Source organism: Euprymna scolopes, chromosome 22, assembly GCF_053919585.1.
Source record: "Euprymna scolopes isolate OS-2025 chromosome 22, ASM5391958v1, whole genome shotgun sequence".
Classification (NCBI taxonomy): Eukaryota; Metazoa; Mollusca; class Cephalopoda; order Sepiida; family Sepiolidae; genus Euprymna; species Euprymna scolopes.
In genome coordinates, this window is record NC_136503.1 from 69,753,613 (window position 1) to 69,771,112 (window position 17,500).

Below are 17,500 nucleotides of genomic sequence, written 5' to 3' on the forward strand. Positions count from 1 at the left end.
CTAGCTGTACCCTGCCACGCGTTGCTGTGGCTGAATTTGGTGTAATGGAAAATTCTAATAAAAAGAGAAAATGCATGTTTCTTATATTCTTAGTTCCGCAATCCACTCCAAAAAGTAAAAAAAAAAGGTTAAAATGAAAAAAAAATGGAACTTTTGCAGAATTGGATCCAGATCTTCGGGAGTTACCGTCAATCATGGCTTAGGCTCAACCAACATTCAGTGGATTAAGTCAAACGTTGCTAAAATATTGAAACGCTAAATAGTTTTTTTTTTTTTTGTTATTATATTCAAAAAATGTGAGATTTTAATTAATATTTGGGTGAGGGGGGGGGGGGAGTTACTATACACAGATTCGAAAAAGTTGTCCAAAAACAAATAAATGAAAGCAAAGTTAAGGTAAATTATGTTTCTACGTAACTGGATAATTTTTTAGTGTTTTTATTTAATGTAAAGTGTTTAATTGGCTTGAAAAACTCAGTGTTTATCAAGGTATTTGAAAAAGGCGAATGGTCACGGACTCTGTTGAATACGTTAAGTTTGGGAAAATCAGTTCAAAACTAAAAAACTATACAAAACAGTATCAGACACCCACTGATTATATGTTAACGTGACATAGGCTGATATAATCGGTGGGTTTCTGACAGTATTTTGTGTAGTTTTTTAGTTTTAAATCATTTTCCCAAACTTCACATCATCAACAGTGTCCGCCACCATTTGTATTTTTCAAATACACTGATAAACACTGTTTTTCGAGCCGACTAAACGTTACAGTAAATAAAACGGGTTTGTATTACTAAACACAGTAACGAAAAAGTTGTTGAAAAATAAATATAACAAATAAATGTTATCAAAGGCAAGATAAGTTACTTTTCTACCAAACTGGATAAGATTCTAGTGTTTTTATTTAGTGTAATATGTTTAATCGGTTTGAAAACATGTAGTGTTTATCAGTATATTTGAAAAATACAAATGGCGGCAGACTGTGTTGAACATGTTAAGTTTGGGAAAATGAGTAAAAACTAAAAAAAACTATACAGAATACTGTCAGGAACTCACTCAATATATGTTACCATGACATAGGCAGACATGTATTCGGTGGTTTTTAACAGTATTTTGTATAGTTTTTTAGTTTTAACTCCTTTCTCAAACTTAACGTGTTTAACACAGTCTGCCGCCATTTGTAATTTTCAAATATAGCAGTAGACTCTGTGTTTTTCGAGCCGAATAAACATTTTACATTAAAAAAACTAAAATTATCCATTTTTGTAATAAAGTAACATATCTTGCCTTTGATAATATTTGTTATACATTTATTTTTTGACAACTTTTTCGAATCTATATGTACAGTAGTACAAACCCAATAAAAACACTAAAAATTATCCAATTAGGTAGAAAAGTAACTTATCTTGCCTTTGAAAATATTTAATTTGTTATATAATTGTTTTTGTTGATAACTTTTTCAAGTCTTTGTGCAAGTACAAACCCGAAGGCGGTATTTTTCTGTCTAATTTTATTTTTGGTACCGTGTTTAAATTTAAATTTCACAATATCTTTTTTTAAGGGGGTATGTTTTTTTACATTAGGTCCACCTCCACAATTTTTGACTATGCTGAATAAGAACATCTCATTTAAAATTTACAGAGGCAAGTAGGTTTCGAGATATAAAGACCTGTACTATGCACTATAATTCACTGGCGGCCATGAATTAACACTCCCAACCTCCCCATATTAAGAACAGCTTTTGGAATAAACAACACCCATGCCTAGCCACGTGTTTTAACCTTTTACCTGTCTTTCGTCTGTTAACAACGGCTTTTGGAATAAATACCACCATTCTCCCCATGTTAAGAACGACTTTCGGAATAAACACCCTCAACCTACCCATGTTAAAAATTGTGGAGGTGGACCTAATATGAAAATTTACCTTTTTGTTTTTAATAAATTGTTAGTTGAAAGCACAGAATAGTGCCAAAACATTATCCCCTCCACTTGGTAAGAATGGCTGAAAAAAATAACGGTTTTCTTGGTAGAAACTTTTCTGTATTTCACCTAACAATTTCTGGTGCTAATGCACTTACTGATCCGCGCTATTTTTAAAATCGTATTTCCAAGTTTAATTAAAGTTTTATGATATGTTTTTTATTCAATTGTAAGGTTAAAGTACAGATTAGGTACAAACCCCCTCCCCTCCCCATGTTAAGAATGGCTTTTTAAATAATAACGTTATTATTTCAGCACGGATCACTTTCTGCATGAGTACCTAATATTTTTATTTTATTTTTTTCAGCCATTCTTACCATAGAGAGGGGATAGTGTTTTGTAACTATTCTTTGCTTTGAACTAATAATTTATTATTAAAAAAAGATATCGTGAAATTATAAACAAATAAAAAGATATTTTGAAAGTTGAATTTAACTTGAAAAAAAAGAAAAAACGTGAACGACGCGTTCAACATTGTAGCCGGAGCTTATTTGGCAATAAGGTCACGTTAGTCGATTAATGGGTGCTAATGCACTTACTGACCCGCGCTATTTTTTAAATCGTATTTCCAAGTTTAATTAAAGTTTTATGTTTTTTTGGTATTTTTTTTAGATTAAGTCCACCTCCACAATTTTCTTTTAAATAACGACTTTATAGGTTTTCGACTATGCTGAATACGGAAATCGCATTGAAATTTTGCAGAAATAAGTAGTTATCGAGTTATAAATAGTTGTTTTATACATTGTATTCTTTGGCGGCCATCTTTGTTACGCGCATAGATTTGTTTATGACGCGCGTGCACGCGCGTAAAAAAGATGGCTGCCAGAGATTAAAATGCATTATACAACTTTTTATATCTCGATAACTACTTATTTTTGCTAAATTTCAATGCGATTTCCGTATTCAGCATAGTCGAAAACGTACAAAAGTCGTCATTTAAAAGAAAATTGTAGAGGTGGACCTAATCTAAAAATTTACCATTTTTTTATTCAATTGTAAGGTTAAAGTACAGAATAGGTATAAAACAATCTTCCCTTCCCATGTTCAAAATGACTTTTTAAATAATAACGTTATTTCAGCACGGATCAATAAGTGCATGAGTACCCAATTTCTTTAATAAAGAAAAAGCATCCATATTTTCTCATGTAAAAACAACTTCTGTAAAAAAAAACAAAGAAAAAAGTGTACTTTCAATTTTATTGAAAAAGTTTTTCTTAAAAAAAAACTACCGTAAAAAAGCCAAAAACAACACATTAATCAGTACTCATGCAGAGAGTGATCCGTGCTGAAATAATAACGTTATTATTTAAAAAGCCATTCTTAACATGGGGAGGGGAGGGTGTTTTGTACCTATTCTGTACTTTAACCTTACAATTGAATAAAAAAACATAACTTTAATTAAACGTGGAAATACGATTTAAAAAATAGCGCGCATCACTCTCTACATTAACACCAAATATTATTTAAGCACGTTACCAATCCGTAAATTTTCTTCGAAAAAACCTATACTTTCACCTAACAATTTATAGTTTTAATAATAAAAAAGTTTATATTTTCTTATATCGAAACAACTTTTTAAAAAACCAAAGAAAAACGAAAACGATGAACATAAATCTGTCCTTGAAGTGTTGTTTAGTTAATTTCCATCATTCACTGAAACACATGTAAGACACTATATTAACAATAAATATGATGAGTTTATAATAAATACATTTTTGGCTTTGAAATGTTTACAAGCGATATATATATATATATATATATATATATATATATATACTAGCAAAAGTACCCGTCGTTGACTGGGTTCGAAAACAGCCTACAGAAAATGGATTCTGACGTATAAAGTATGATGGGTTATGAAAAGGAAGGCTTATAATGAGATACCTTCGAATTTGGGGGAATCAAACCCAAAGCAAAATATGATGAAAGTAAAAATAAAATAGATAAACCCCATAATTTATTATACCATACCTGTTCACACTGAAACACTTATCACAATATTCTGTGGATCTATATTAAAAAACCTTGTTAAACTTTGTGACATATTTCCATTCTTTGGAGATCATGCGCGAACGAACACCCCATAATTTTATTATACCATATTTCTTCAAACTGAAACATAATTATCAAAGTATACTTACGCAGATAGAGATGAAAAATCTTTATTAAAGTCTGTGCCTATTTCCATTCTATGGAGGCCAGGCGCGAACGCAGACCCCACAATTGTATTATACCATCCCTATTTAAGTTAAAACATACTTATGTACATCTATATCAAAAACACTTGTAAACTTTTTTTTTAATTTTCAAATTTTTTCTTTCCATACTTTGTGAACCAGGCGCGTACGCAGACACCACAATTTTAATGAATCATCATTATGCCAGATCAAACATACCGATTCCTGTGTCTCGATACATTTTCTATCATTATATATGATCAGTTTTCTATAATAGTCAACCATATAGGAGCCTATTCGTGACACACACAGACGTTCAGCTTTATATATATAATATATATATATATAAATATATATATATATGTTTATATTATGTATGTATATATATATGTTTATATTATGTATGTATATATGTGTTTATATTATCTTTGTTGACACTATTTTTTTTTAGATGTACAATCTTACTACGTATCACTATACCACACTATAAAAAGTGTTTAGAGGTCGCTGACTTTCTTGACACTATTTTTTTTTTAGATGTACAATCTTACTACGTATCACTATACCACACAATAAAAAGTGTTTAGAGGTCGCAGACTTTCTTGACACCATTTTTTTTAGATGTACAATCTTACTACGTATCACTATACCACACTATAAAAAGTGTTTAGAGGTCGCTGACTTTCTTGACACTATTTTTTTTTAGATGTACAATCTTACTACGTATCACTATACCACACTATAAAAAGTGTTTAGAGGTCGCTGACTTTCTTGACACTATTTTTTTTTTAGATGTACAATCTTACTACGTATCACTATACCAACCTATAAAAAGTGTTTAGAGGTCGCTGACTTTCTTGACACTATTTTTTTTTAGATGTACAATCTTACTACGTATCACTATACGAACCTATAAAAAGTGTTTAGAGGTCGCTGACTTTCTTGACACTATTTTTTTTTTAGATGTACAATCTTACTACGTATCATACCTGACTTTCTTGACACTATTTTTTTAGATGTACCATCTTACTACGTATCACTATACCACACTATAAACAGTGTTTAGAGGTCGCTGACTTTCTTGACACTATATTTTTTAGATGTACAATCTTACTACGTATCACTATACCACACTATAAAAAGTGTTTAGAGGTCGCTGACTTTCTTGACACTATTTTTTTAGATGTACAATTTTACTACGTATCACTATACCACACTATAAAAAGTGTTTAGAGGCCTCTGACTTTCTTGACACTATTTTTTTAGATGTACAATCTTACTACGTATCACTATACCACACTATAAAAAGTGTTTAGAGGTCGCTGACTTTCTTGACACTATTTTTTTTAGATGTACAATCTTACTACGTATCACTATACCACACTATAAAAGTGTTTAGAGGTCGCTGACTTTCTTGACACTATTTTTTTAGACGTACAATCTTACTACGTATCACTATACCACACTATAAAAAGTGTTTAGAGGTCGCTGACTTTCTTGACACTATTTTTTTAGATGTACAATCTTACTACGTATCACTATACCACACTATAAAAAGTGTTTAGAGGTCGCTGACTTTCTTGACACTATTTTTTTAGATGTACAATCTTACTACGTATCACTATACCACACTATGAAAAGTGTTTAGAGGTCGCTGACTTTCTTGACACTATTTTTTTTAGATGTACAATCTTACTACGTATCACTATACCACACTATAAAAAGTGTTTAGAGGTCGCTGACTTTCTTGACACTATTTTTTTTTAGATGTACAATCTTACTACGTATCACTATACCACACTATAAAAAGTGTTTAGAGGTCGCTGACTTTGTTGACACCATTTTTTTTAGATGTACAATCTTACTACGTATCACTATACCACACTATAAAAAGTGGTTAGAGGCCGCTGACTTTCTTGACACTATTCTTTTAGATGTACCATCTTACTACGTATCACTATACCACACTATAAACAGTGTTTAGAGTTCGCTGACTTTCTTGACACTATATTTTTTAGATGTACAATCTTACTACGTATCCCTATACCACACTATAAAAAGTGTTTAGAGGTCGCTGACTTTCTTGACACTATTTTTTTTAGATGTACAATCTTACTACGTATCACTCTACCACACTATAAAAAGTGTTTAGAGGTCGCTGACTTTCTTGACACTATTTTTTTTTAGATGTACAATCTTACTACGTATCACTATACCAACCTATAAAAAGTGTTTAGAGGTCGCTGACTTTCTTGACACTATTTGTTTTTAGATGTACAATCTTACTACGTATCACTATACCACACTATAAAAAGTGTTTAGAGGTCGCTGACTTTGTTGACACCACTTTTTTTTAGATGTACAATCTTAATACGTATCACTATACCACACTATAAGAAGTGTTTAGAGGTCGCTGACTTTCTTGACACTATTTTTTTTAGATGTACAATTTTACTACGTTTCACTATACCACACTATAAAAAGTGTTTAGAGGTCGCTGACTTTCTTGACACTATTTTTTTAGATGTACAATCTTACTACGTATCACTATACCACACTATAAAAAGTGTTTAGAGGTCGCTGACTTTCTTGACACTATTTTTTTAGATGTACAATCTTACTACGTATCACTATACCAACCTATAAAAAGTGTTTAGAGGTCGCTGACTTTCTTGACACTATTTTTTAGATGTACAATCTTACTACGTATCACTATACCACACTATAAAAAGTGTTTAGAGGTCGTTGACTTTCTTGACACTATTTTTTTTAGATGTACAATCTTACTACGTATCACTATACCACATTATAAAAAGTGTTTAGAGGTCGCTGACTTTCTTGACACTATTTTTTTTAGATGTACAATCTTACTACGTATCACTATACCACACTATAAAAAGTGTTTAGAGGTCGCTGACTTTCTTGACACTATTTTTTTTTTAGATGTACAATCTTACTACGTATCACTATACCACACTATAAAAAGTGTTTAGAGGTCGCTGACTTTGTTGACACCACTTTTTTTAGATGTACAATCTTAATACGTATCACTATACCACACTATAAGAAGTGTTTAGAGGTCGCTGACTTTCTTGACACTATTTTTTTTTAGATGTACAATCTTACTACGTATCACTATACCAACCTATAAAAAGTGTTTCGAGGTCGCTGACTTTCTTGACACTATTTTTTTTTTAGATGTACAATCTTACTACGTATCACTATACCAACCTATAAAAAGTGTTTAGAGGTCGCTGACTTTCTTGACACTATTTTTTTTTTAGATGTACAATCTTACTACGTATCACTATACCACACTATAAAAAGTGTTTAGAGGTCGCTGACTTTCTTGACACCATTTTTTTTAGATGTACAATCTTACTACGTATCACTATACCACATTATAAAAAGTGTTTAGAGGTCGCTGACTTTCTTGACACTATTTTTTTTAGATGTACAATCTTAATACGTATCACTATACCACACTATAAGAAGTGTTTAGAGGTCGCTGACTTTCTTAACACTATTTTTTTAGATGTACAATTTTACTACGTATCACTATACCACACTATAAAAAGTGTTTAGAGGTCGCCGACTTTCTTGACACTATTTTTTTAGATGTACAATCTTACTACGTATCACTATATCACACTATAAAAAGTGTTTAGAGGTCGCTGACCTTCTTGACACTATTTTTTTAGATGTACAATCTTACTACGTATCACTATACCACACTATAAAAAGTGTTTAGAGGTCGCTGACTTTCTTGACACTATTTTTTTTAGATGTACAATCTTACTACGTATCACTATACCACACTATAAAAAGTGTTTAGAGGTCGCTGACTTTCTTGACACTATTTTTTTTAGATGTATAATCTTACTACGTATCACTATACCACACTATAAAAAGTGTTTAGAGGTCGCTGACTTTCTTGACACTATTTTTTTTAGATGTACAATCTTACTACGTATCACTATACCACACTACAAAAGTGTTTAGAGGTCGCTGACTTTCTTGACACTATTCTTTTAGACGTACAATCTTACTACGTATCACTATACCACACTATAAAAAGTGTTTAGAGGTCGCTGACTTTCTTGACACTATTTTTTTAGATGTACAATCTTACTACGTATCACTATACCACACTATAAAAAGTATTTAGAGGTCGCTGACTTTCTTGACACTATTTTTTTAGATGTACAATCTTACTACGTATCACTATACCACACTATAAAAAGTGTTTAGAGGTCGCTGACTTTCTTGACACTATTTTTTTTAGATGTACAATCTTACTACGTATCACTATACCACACTATAAAAAGTGTTTAGAGGTCGCTGACTTTGTTGACACTATTTTTTTTAGATGTACAATCTTACTACGTATCACTATACCACACTATAAAAAGTGTTTAGAGGTCGCTGACTTTCTTGACACTATTTTTTTTTTAGATGTACAATCTTACTATGTATCACTATACCACACTATAAAAAGTGTTTAGAGGTCGCTGACTTTGTTGACACCACTTTGTTTTAGATGTACAATCTTTCTACGTATCACTATACCACACTATAAAAAGTGTTTAGAGGTCGCTGACTTTGTTGACATCATTTTTTTTAGATGTACAATCTTACTACGTATCACTATACCACACTATAAAAAGTGTTTAGAGGTCGCTGACTTTCTTGATACTATTTTTTTTAGATGTACAATCTTTCTACGTATCACTATACCACACTATAAAAAGTGTTTAGAGGTCGCTGACTTTCTTTACACTATTTTTTTAGATGTACAATCTTACTACGTATCACTATACCACACTATAAAAAGTGTTTAGAGGTCGCTGACTTTCTTGACACTATTTTTTTAGATGTACAATCTTACTACGTATCACTATACCACACTATAAAAAGTGTTTAGAGGTCGCTGACTTTCTTGACACTATTTTTTTTAGATGTACAATCTTACTACGTATCACTATACCACACTATAAAAAGTGTTTAGAGGTCGCTGACTTTCTTGACACTATTTTTTTTTAGATGTACAATCTTACTACGTATCACTATACCACACTATAAAAAGTGTTTAGAGGTCGCTGACTTTCTTGACACTATTTTTTTTGTAGATGTACAATCTTACTACGTATCACTATACCACACTATAAAAAGTGTTTAGAGGTCGCTGACTTTTTTGACACCACTTTTTTTTAGATGTACAATCTTTCTACGTATCACTATACCACACTATAAAAAGTGTTTAGAGGTCGCTGACTTTGTTGGTACCATTTTGTTTAGATGTACAATCTTACTACGTATCACTATACCACACTTTAAAAAGTGGTTAGAGGCCGCTGACTTTCTTGACACTATTTTTTTAGATGTACAATCTTACTACGTATCACTATACCACACTATAAAAAGTGTTTAGAGGTCGCAGACTTTCTTGACACTATATTATTTAGATGTACAATCTTACTACGTATCACTATAGTACACTATAAAAAGTGTTTAGAGGTCGCTGACTTTCTTGACACTATTTTTTTAGATGTACAATCTTACTACGTATCACTATACCACATTATAAAAAGTGTTTAGAGGTCGCTGACTTTCTTGACACTATTTTTTTAGATGTACAATCTTTCTACGTATCACTATACCACACTATAAAAAGTGTTTAGAGGTCGCTGACTTTCTTGACACTATTTTTTTTAGATGTACAATCTTACTACGTATCACTATACCACACTATAAAAGTGTTTAGATGTCGCTGACTTTCTTGACACTATTTTTTAGATGTACAATTTTACTACGTATCACTATACCACACTATAAAAAGTGTTTAGAGGTCGCTGACTTTCTTGACACTATTTTTTTTAGATGTACAATCTTATTACGTATCACTATACCACACTATAAAAAGTGTTTAGAGGTCGCTGACTTTCTTGACACTATTTTTTTTAGATGTACAATCTTACTACGTATCACTATACCACACTATAAAAAGTGTTTAGAGGTCGCTGACTTTCTTGACACCATTTTTTTTTAGATGTACAATCTTACTACGTATCACTATACCACACTATAAAAAGTGGTTAGAGGTCGCTGACTTTCTTGACACTATTTTTTTTAGATGTACAATCTTACTACGTATCACTATACCACACTATAAAAAGTGTTTAGAGGTCGCTGACTTTCTTGACACTATTTTTTTTAGATGTACAATCTTTCTACATATCACTATACAACACTATAAAAAGTGTTTAGAGGTCGCTGACTTTCTTGACACTATTTTTTTTAGATGTACAATCTTACTACGTATCACTATACCACACTATAAAAGTGTTTAGAGGTCGCTGACTTTCTTGACACTATTTTTTTAGTTGTACAATCTTACTACGTATAACTATACCACACTATAAAAAGTGTTTAGAAGTCGCTGACTTTCTTGACACTATTTTTTTAGATGTACAATCTTACTACGTATCACTATACCACACTATAAAAAGTGTTTAGAGGTCGCTGACTTTGTTGACACCATTTTGTTTAGATGTACAATCTTACTACGTATCACTATACCACACTATAAAAGTGTTTAGATGTCGCTGACTTTCTTGACACTATTTTTTAGATGTACAATCTTACTACGTATCACTATACCACACTATAAAAAGTGTTTAGAGGTCGCTGACTTCTTGACACTATTTTTTTAGATGTACAATCTTACTACGTATCACTATACCACACTATAAAAAGTGTTTAGAGGTCGCTGACTTTCTTGACACTATTTTTTTAGATGTACAATCTTACTACGTATCACTATACCACACTATAAAAGGTGTTTAGAGGTCGCTAACTTTCTTGACACTATTTTTTTAGATGTACAATCTTACTACGTATCACTATACCACACTATAAAAAGTGTTTAGAGGTCGCTGACTTTCTTGACACTATTTTTTTAGATGTACAATCTTACTACGTATCACTATACCACACTATAAAAAGTGTTTAGAGGTCGCTGACTTTCTTGACACTATATTTTTTAGATGTACAATCTTACTACGTATCACTATACCACACTATAAAAAGTGTTTAGAGGTCGCTGACTTTCTTGACACTATTTTTTTTTAGATGTACAATCTTACTACGTATCACTATACCACACTATAAAAAGTGTTTAGAGGTCGCTGACTTTCTTGACACCACTTTTTTTTAGATGTACAATCTTTCTACGTATCACTATACCACACTATAAAAAGTGTTTAGAGGTCGCTGACTTTCTTGGCACCATTTTTTTTTAGATGTACAATCTTACAACGTATCAATATACCACACTATTAAAAGTGGTTAGAGGTCGCTGACTTTCTTGACACTATTTTTTTAGATGTACAATCTTACTACGTATCACTATACCACACTATAAAAAGTGTTTAGAGGTCGCTGACTTTTTGACACTATTTTTTTTTAGATGTACAATCTTACTACGTATCACTATACCACACTATAAAAAGTGTTTAGAGGTCGCTTACTTTGTTGACACCACTTTTCTTTAGATGTACAATCTTACTACGTATCACTATACCACACTCTAAAAATTGTTTAGAGGTCGCTGACGTTGTTGACACCATTTTTTTTTTAGATGTACAATCTTACTACGTATCACTATACCACACTATAAAAAGTGTTTAGAGGTCGCTGACTTTCTTGACACTATTTTTTTTTAGATGTACAATCTTACTACGTATCACTATACCACACTATAAAAAGTGTTTAGAGGTCGCTGACTTTCTTGACACTATATTTTTTAGATGTACAATCTTACTACGTATCACTATACCACACTATAAAAAGTGTTTAGAGGTCGCTGACTTTCTTGACACTATTTTTTTTTAGATGTACAATCTTACTACGTATCACTATACCACACTATAAAAAGTGTTTAGAGGTCGCTGACTTTCTTGACACTATATTTTTTAGATGTACAATCTTACTACGTATCACTATACCACACTATAAAAAGTGTTTAGAGGTCGCTGACTTTCTTGACACTATTTTTTTTAGATGTACAATCTTACTACGTATCACTATACCACACTATAAAAAGTGTTTAGAGGTCGCTGACTTTCTTGACACCATTTTTTTTAGATGTACAATCTTACTACGTATCACTATACCACACTATAAAAAGTGGTTAGAGGTCGCTGACTTTCTTGACACTATTTTTTTTAGATGTACAATCTTACTACGTATCACTATACCACACTATAAAAAGTGTTTAGAGGTCGCTGACTTTCTTGACACTATTCTTTTTAGATGTACAATCTTTCTACGTATCACTATACCACACTATAAAAAGTGTTTAGAGGTCGCTGACTTTCTTGACACTATTTTTTTTAGATGTACAATCTTACTACGTATCACTATACCACACTATAAAAGTGTTTAGAGGTCGCTGACTTTCTTGACACTATTTTTTTAGTTGTACAATCTTACTACGTATAACTATACCACACTATAAAAAGTGTTTAGAAGTCGCTGACTTTCTTGACACTATTTTTTTAGATGTACAATCTTACTACGTATCACTATACCACACTATAAAAAGTGTTTAGAGGTCGCTGACTTTCTTGACACTATTTTTTTTAGATGTACAATCTTACTACGTATCACTATACCACACTATAAAAAGTGTTTAGAGGTCGCTGACTTTCTTGACACTATATTTTTTAGATGTACAATCTTACGACGTATCACTATACCGCACTATAAAAAGTTTTTAGAGGTCGCTGACTTTCTTGACACTATTTTTTTTGTAGATGTACAATCTTACTACGTATCACTATACCACACTATAAAAAGTGTTTAGAGGTCGCTGACTTTGTTGACACCACTTTTTTTTAGATGTACAATCTTTCTACGTATCACTATACCACACTATAAAAAGTGTTTAGAGGTCGTTGACTTTGTTGACACCATTTTGTTTAGATGTACAATCTTACTACGTATCACTATACCACACTATAAAAGTGTTTAGATGTCGCTGACTTTCTTGACACTATTTTTTAGATGTACAATCTTACTACGTATCACTATACCACACTATAAAAAGTGTTTAGAGGTCGCTGACTTTCTTGACACTATTTTTTTAGATGTACAATCTTACTACGTATCACTATACCACACTATAAAAAGTGTTTAGAGGTCGCTGACTTTCTTGACACTATTTTTTTTAGATGTACAATCTTACTACGTATCACTATACCACACTATAAAAAGTGTTTAGAGGTCGCCGACTTTCTTGACACTATATTTTTTAGATGTACAATCTTACTACGTATCACTATACCACACTATAAAAAGTGTTTAGAGGTCGCTGACTTTCTTGACACTATTTTTTTTTTAGATGTACAATCTTACTACGTATCACTATACCACACTATAAAAAGTGTTTAGAGGTCGCTGACTTTCTTGACACCACTTTGTTTTAGATGTACAATCTTTCTACGTATCACTATACCACACTATAAAAAGTGTTTAGAGGTCGCTGACTTTCTTGGCACCATTTTTTTTAGATGTACAATCTTACTACGTATCAATATACCACACTATTAAAAGTGGTTAGAGGTCGCTGACTTTCTTGACACTATTTTTTTTAGATGTACAATCTTACTACGTATCACTATACCACACTATAAAAAGTGTTTAGAGGTCGCTGACTTTCTTGACACTATTTTTTGTTAGATGTACAATCTTACTACGTATCACTATACCACACTATAAAAAGTGTTTAGAGGTCGCTTACTTTGTTGACACCACTTTTTTTAGATGTACAATCTTACTACGTATCACTATACCACACTCTAAAAATTGTTTAGAGGTCGCTGACTTTGTTGACACCATTTTTTTTTAGATGTACAATCTTACTACGTATCACTATACCACACTATAAAAAGTGTTTAGAGGTCGCTGACTTTCTTGACACTATTTTTTTTTAGATGTACAATCTTACTACGTATCACTATACCACACTATAAAAAGTGTTTAGAGGTCGCTGACTTTCTTGACACTATATTTTTTAGATGTACAATCTTACTACGTATCACTATACCACACTATAAAAAGTGTTTAGAGGTCGCTGACTTTCTTGACACTATTTTTTTAGATGTACAATCTTACTACGTATCACTATACCACACTATAAAAAGTGTTTAGAGGTCGCTGACTTTCTTGACACTATATTTTTTAGATGTACAATCTTACTACGTATCACTATACCACACTATAAAAAGTGTTTAGAGGTCGCTGACTTTCTTGACACTATTTTTTTTTAGATGTACAATCTTACTACGTATCACTATACCACACTATAAAAAGTGTTTAGAGGTCGCTGACTTTCTTGACACTATTTTTTTTTTTAGATGTACAATCTTACTACGTATCACTATACCACACTATAAAAAGTGTTTAGAGGTCGCTGACTTTCTTGACACCATTTTTTTTCTTCCTTTCTGTTTTTACCATTTTCTTCGTTTTGTATTAAAATACGCATCAAGTGCGCTTGAAAGCCAAATCACAACGTAATATAAGGAAAATAAAAAATATTGTACTTGTGTGAAATTTATAATATAAATATATTTCAGAGCTAAACACCATCTTCAGTATATTATTTTATTTCTTTTTTCTTTTCTTTTCTTCTTTCTCTCCATGTTGTAAAGTTAAAGAAAGAAAAGTCTGTTTGTAAAGAGCCGCGCGTTGTCTCTCAGCGGTTGTATTTTCAAATGTTGGAACAGTGCGCAGGCAACGCGGGAATAACGTATGGAAATCACACCCTTGACTTCATTTTGTATTGTTTCGTTCTGTCAATTTGTTCTCAGAGACGCATCTGAAGAAGGTCTAAGCTTACATCGGCTGAAACGTTGTGAGAATGACATCCTAGATAGTATTCCGAATAATATAAATTCTGTTTTTCATTTCTTCTAAAATACCGCTAGATTATCTTTCTTGGTGTAAATATCTTTCGGATATGGTAGACTTTATATTTTATTTTTTGTATCTTTTCTTGGAAACTTCTGTTATTATTGTAGCATGTGTTCTTTAGTCATCTGAAACCATCCATGGTATATTGGTACTTATGGTTAGTAGAGAGTCGTTGAAGCAGAGACCGGAAACGTGTTTATAAGCAGTATGACTTACAAGTACAAATGTATTGTCTAAATAAAAGAGAGTTCCACTGCGAGCTCCAGTGATCAAAAGAAAAATAGGTGTTTATTCAGATTGGCACTTACGGCGGCATTTAAAATTAAAGAAAATACAGAAATGTCTATATGATGTGTGTAGCAGTCACGGGACGTAGATAAAAACTTTTCAAAAATCAAGTAATTTAATCAAGTAGTTTTTTTTATTATTATTATCTAAAAAAATCAAATTTTATGTTTCGGTGTGGGTGAAAAAAGCGTCTAGCAAATCGGTGGTCAAGAGCAGACAACTCTAAGTGGAAACTGCCAAAATAATCACTGATTGCCTCCACTTACTATGTGTTCTAGAGAAACATGGCCTTGTCTCTCACTTTATCGCAAAAAAAAACGCAAATTTTTTGTAAAAAAATAAAATAAAAAGATACTTGATCAATTTTTGTGATTTTTGGAATATGCAACCTTCGTTTTGTGACAAGTAAATACAACGTAAAAAGTTTTTCTGCATTTTTGTTTATTGGTATAAGTGCCAATCTGAATAAGCACCGGAATATATGGGAGGCCATACATGACTTATGCTGATCATGATGTTTAACTGTTTAGAGGATATATATATATATATATATATATATATATATATATATATATATATATATATATATATATATATATATATACATTAGGAGGTACATTTGGTAAAAAAAAACGGGAAAATGCTCAATACGATAGTAGAGCTAAATATGTTTTTATTATTTCAATTTCGGGATTTTTACAAGTTGTTTCAATAGGCAGGACAATAAATTATCATGCCGATCTCGTCAGACGATCTAAGCAAAAATAAATCAGAAGGAAAAGATTCTTTTAAATTACGTATGGGTTACGTTGTGGAGGGTAAAAGGTATATATATATATATATATATATATATATATATATATATATATATATTATGTGTGTGCATGTGTAAGGCGCTGTATATAAAATACGTTGGGTATATGATGGGTTGTGTAGATAGTGAAGTTTCTTCGTGTTGTCAAGTGTTCATAAATGCTCATATATAAAAAGGCTCCTTCAGTCTTTGACAGACTATGGATACCCAAGTATGGGTGCCTGCGTATGAAATTTTTGTAGCAAGAGGTGCGCGATCTCCAACCACGCCTCTCCTGGGTCGACATCGTTAAATACCTGCGGCGAGTAAAGTGTATGTTCAGGACGACTGAAAATAATGCCGAGATAAGTGGAGAACACATACAGCGCTTAGAATTCCCAAATGGTCATCCATCTTGTACTAACCAGGTTCAACGTTGTTTAACTTCTGTGACCTGACGAGAACCTGTGTCAACGTGATTATGTCATATAATACATGCATTACACATATATACAGTCCAACAGGACATGACAATTAACAACAAGCATTTACTTAACAACAAATGAAACGAAACATCTTACGGGGGAATTATATTTTACAAAACAGGGAAACATTACTTTCATTCATCTGGGGTCTTGATTGATGAATTTGTCAAAAGTTGAACATTTCTTCTAAAGAAACGACCAGAAGTCTCTGACTATGTTTCAGATAGCTTTTATTTCACCATGTTTCCTTGTTGGAAGATTGCACGCTTGTCTGTTCTACTCCCCTTACCCCCAGACCCAAAGGCCTGTCGCTAGGAATTCAATTGTCTCACTGGTTCGAACAGTCTCTCCTCGACTTCTGTCCTGGACTTCTCCCGACTCTGTAACTAACTCGTATATATCTAAACCTATAACGTCATTTATTTCCATGACCTGACATGTGACTTCTAAAAACGTTTTCCAGATACCTGATTTAGTTACGTTGAAGAACTCCATGCTGAGTCTGGTTTGGAAACCTACATTCCGCCAAATTCCAGGATCTCTTTGTTCTATTCTTCTTCCTACATTATATTTTCCAATAATAAATATTTCTTTGTGACACAAATAATTTTGCAATTTAACTTTTTTAATAAATAGGCAGTTAATAACGGTGTAGACCCAGGAAAGTAGGAAAAAGTATAAATGCATGCGGTGTAGAATGGTGTCGGAAGAGGACTTATGGAATAGGGGGGAAATTTGAGCTACTTTCTCTGTATGTTATGACGATGATGAAGATGGCGCTCCTATGAATAAACGTAATG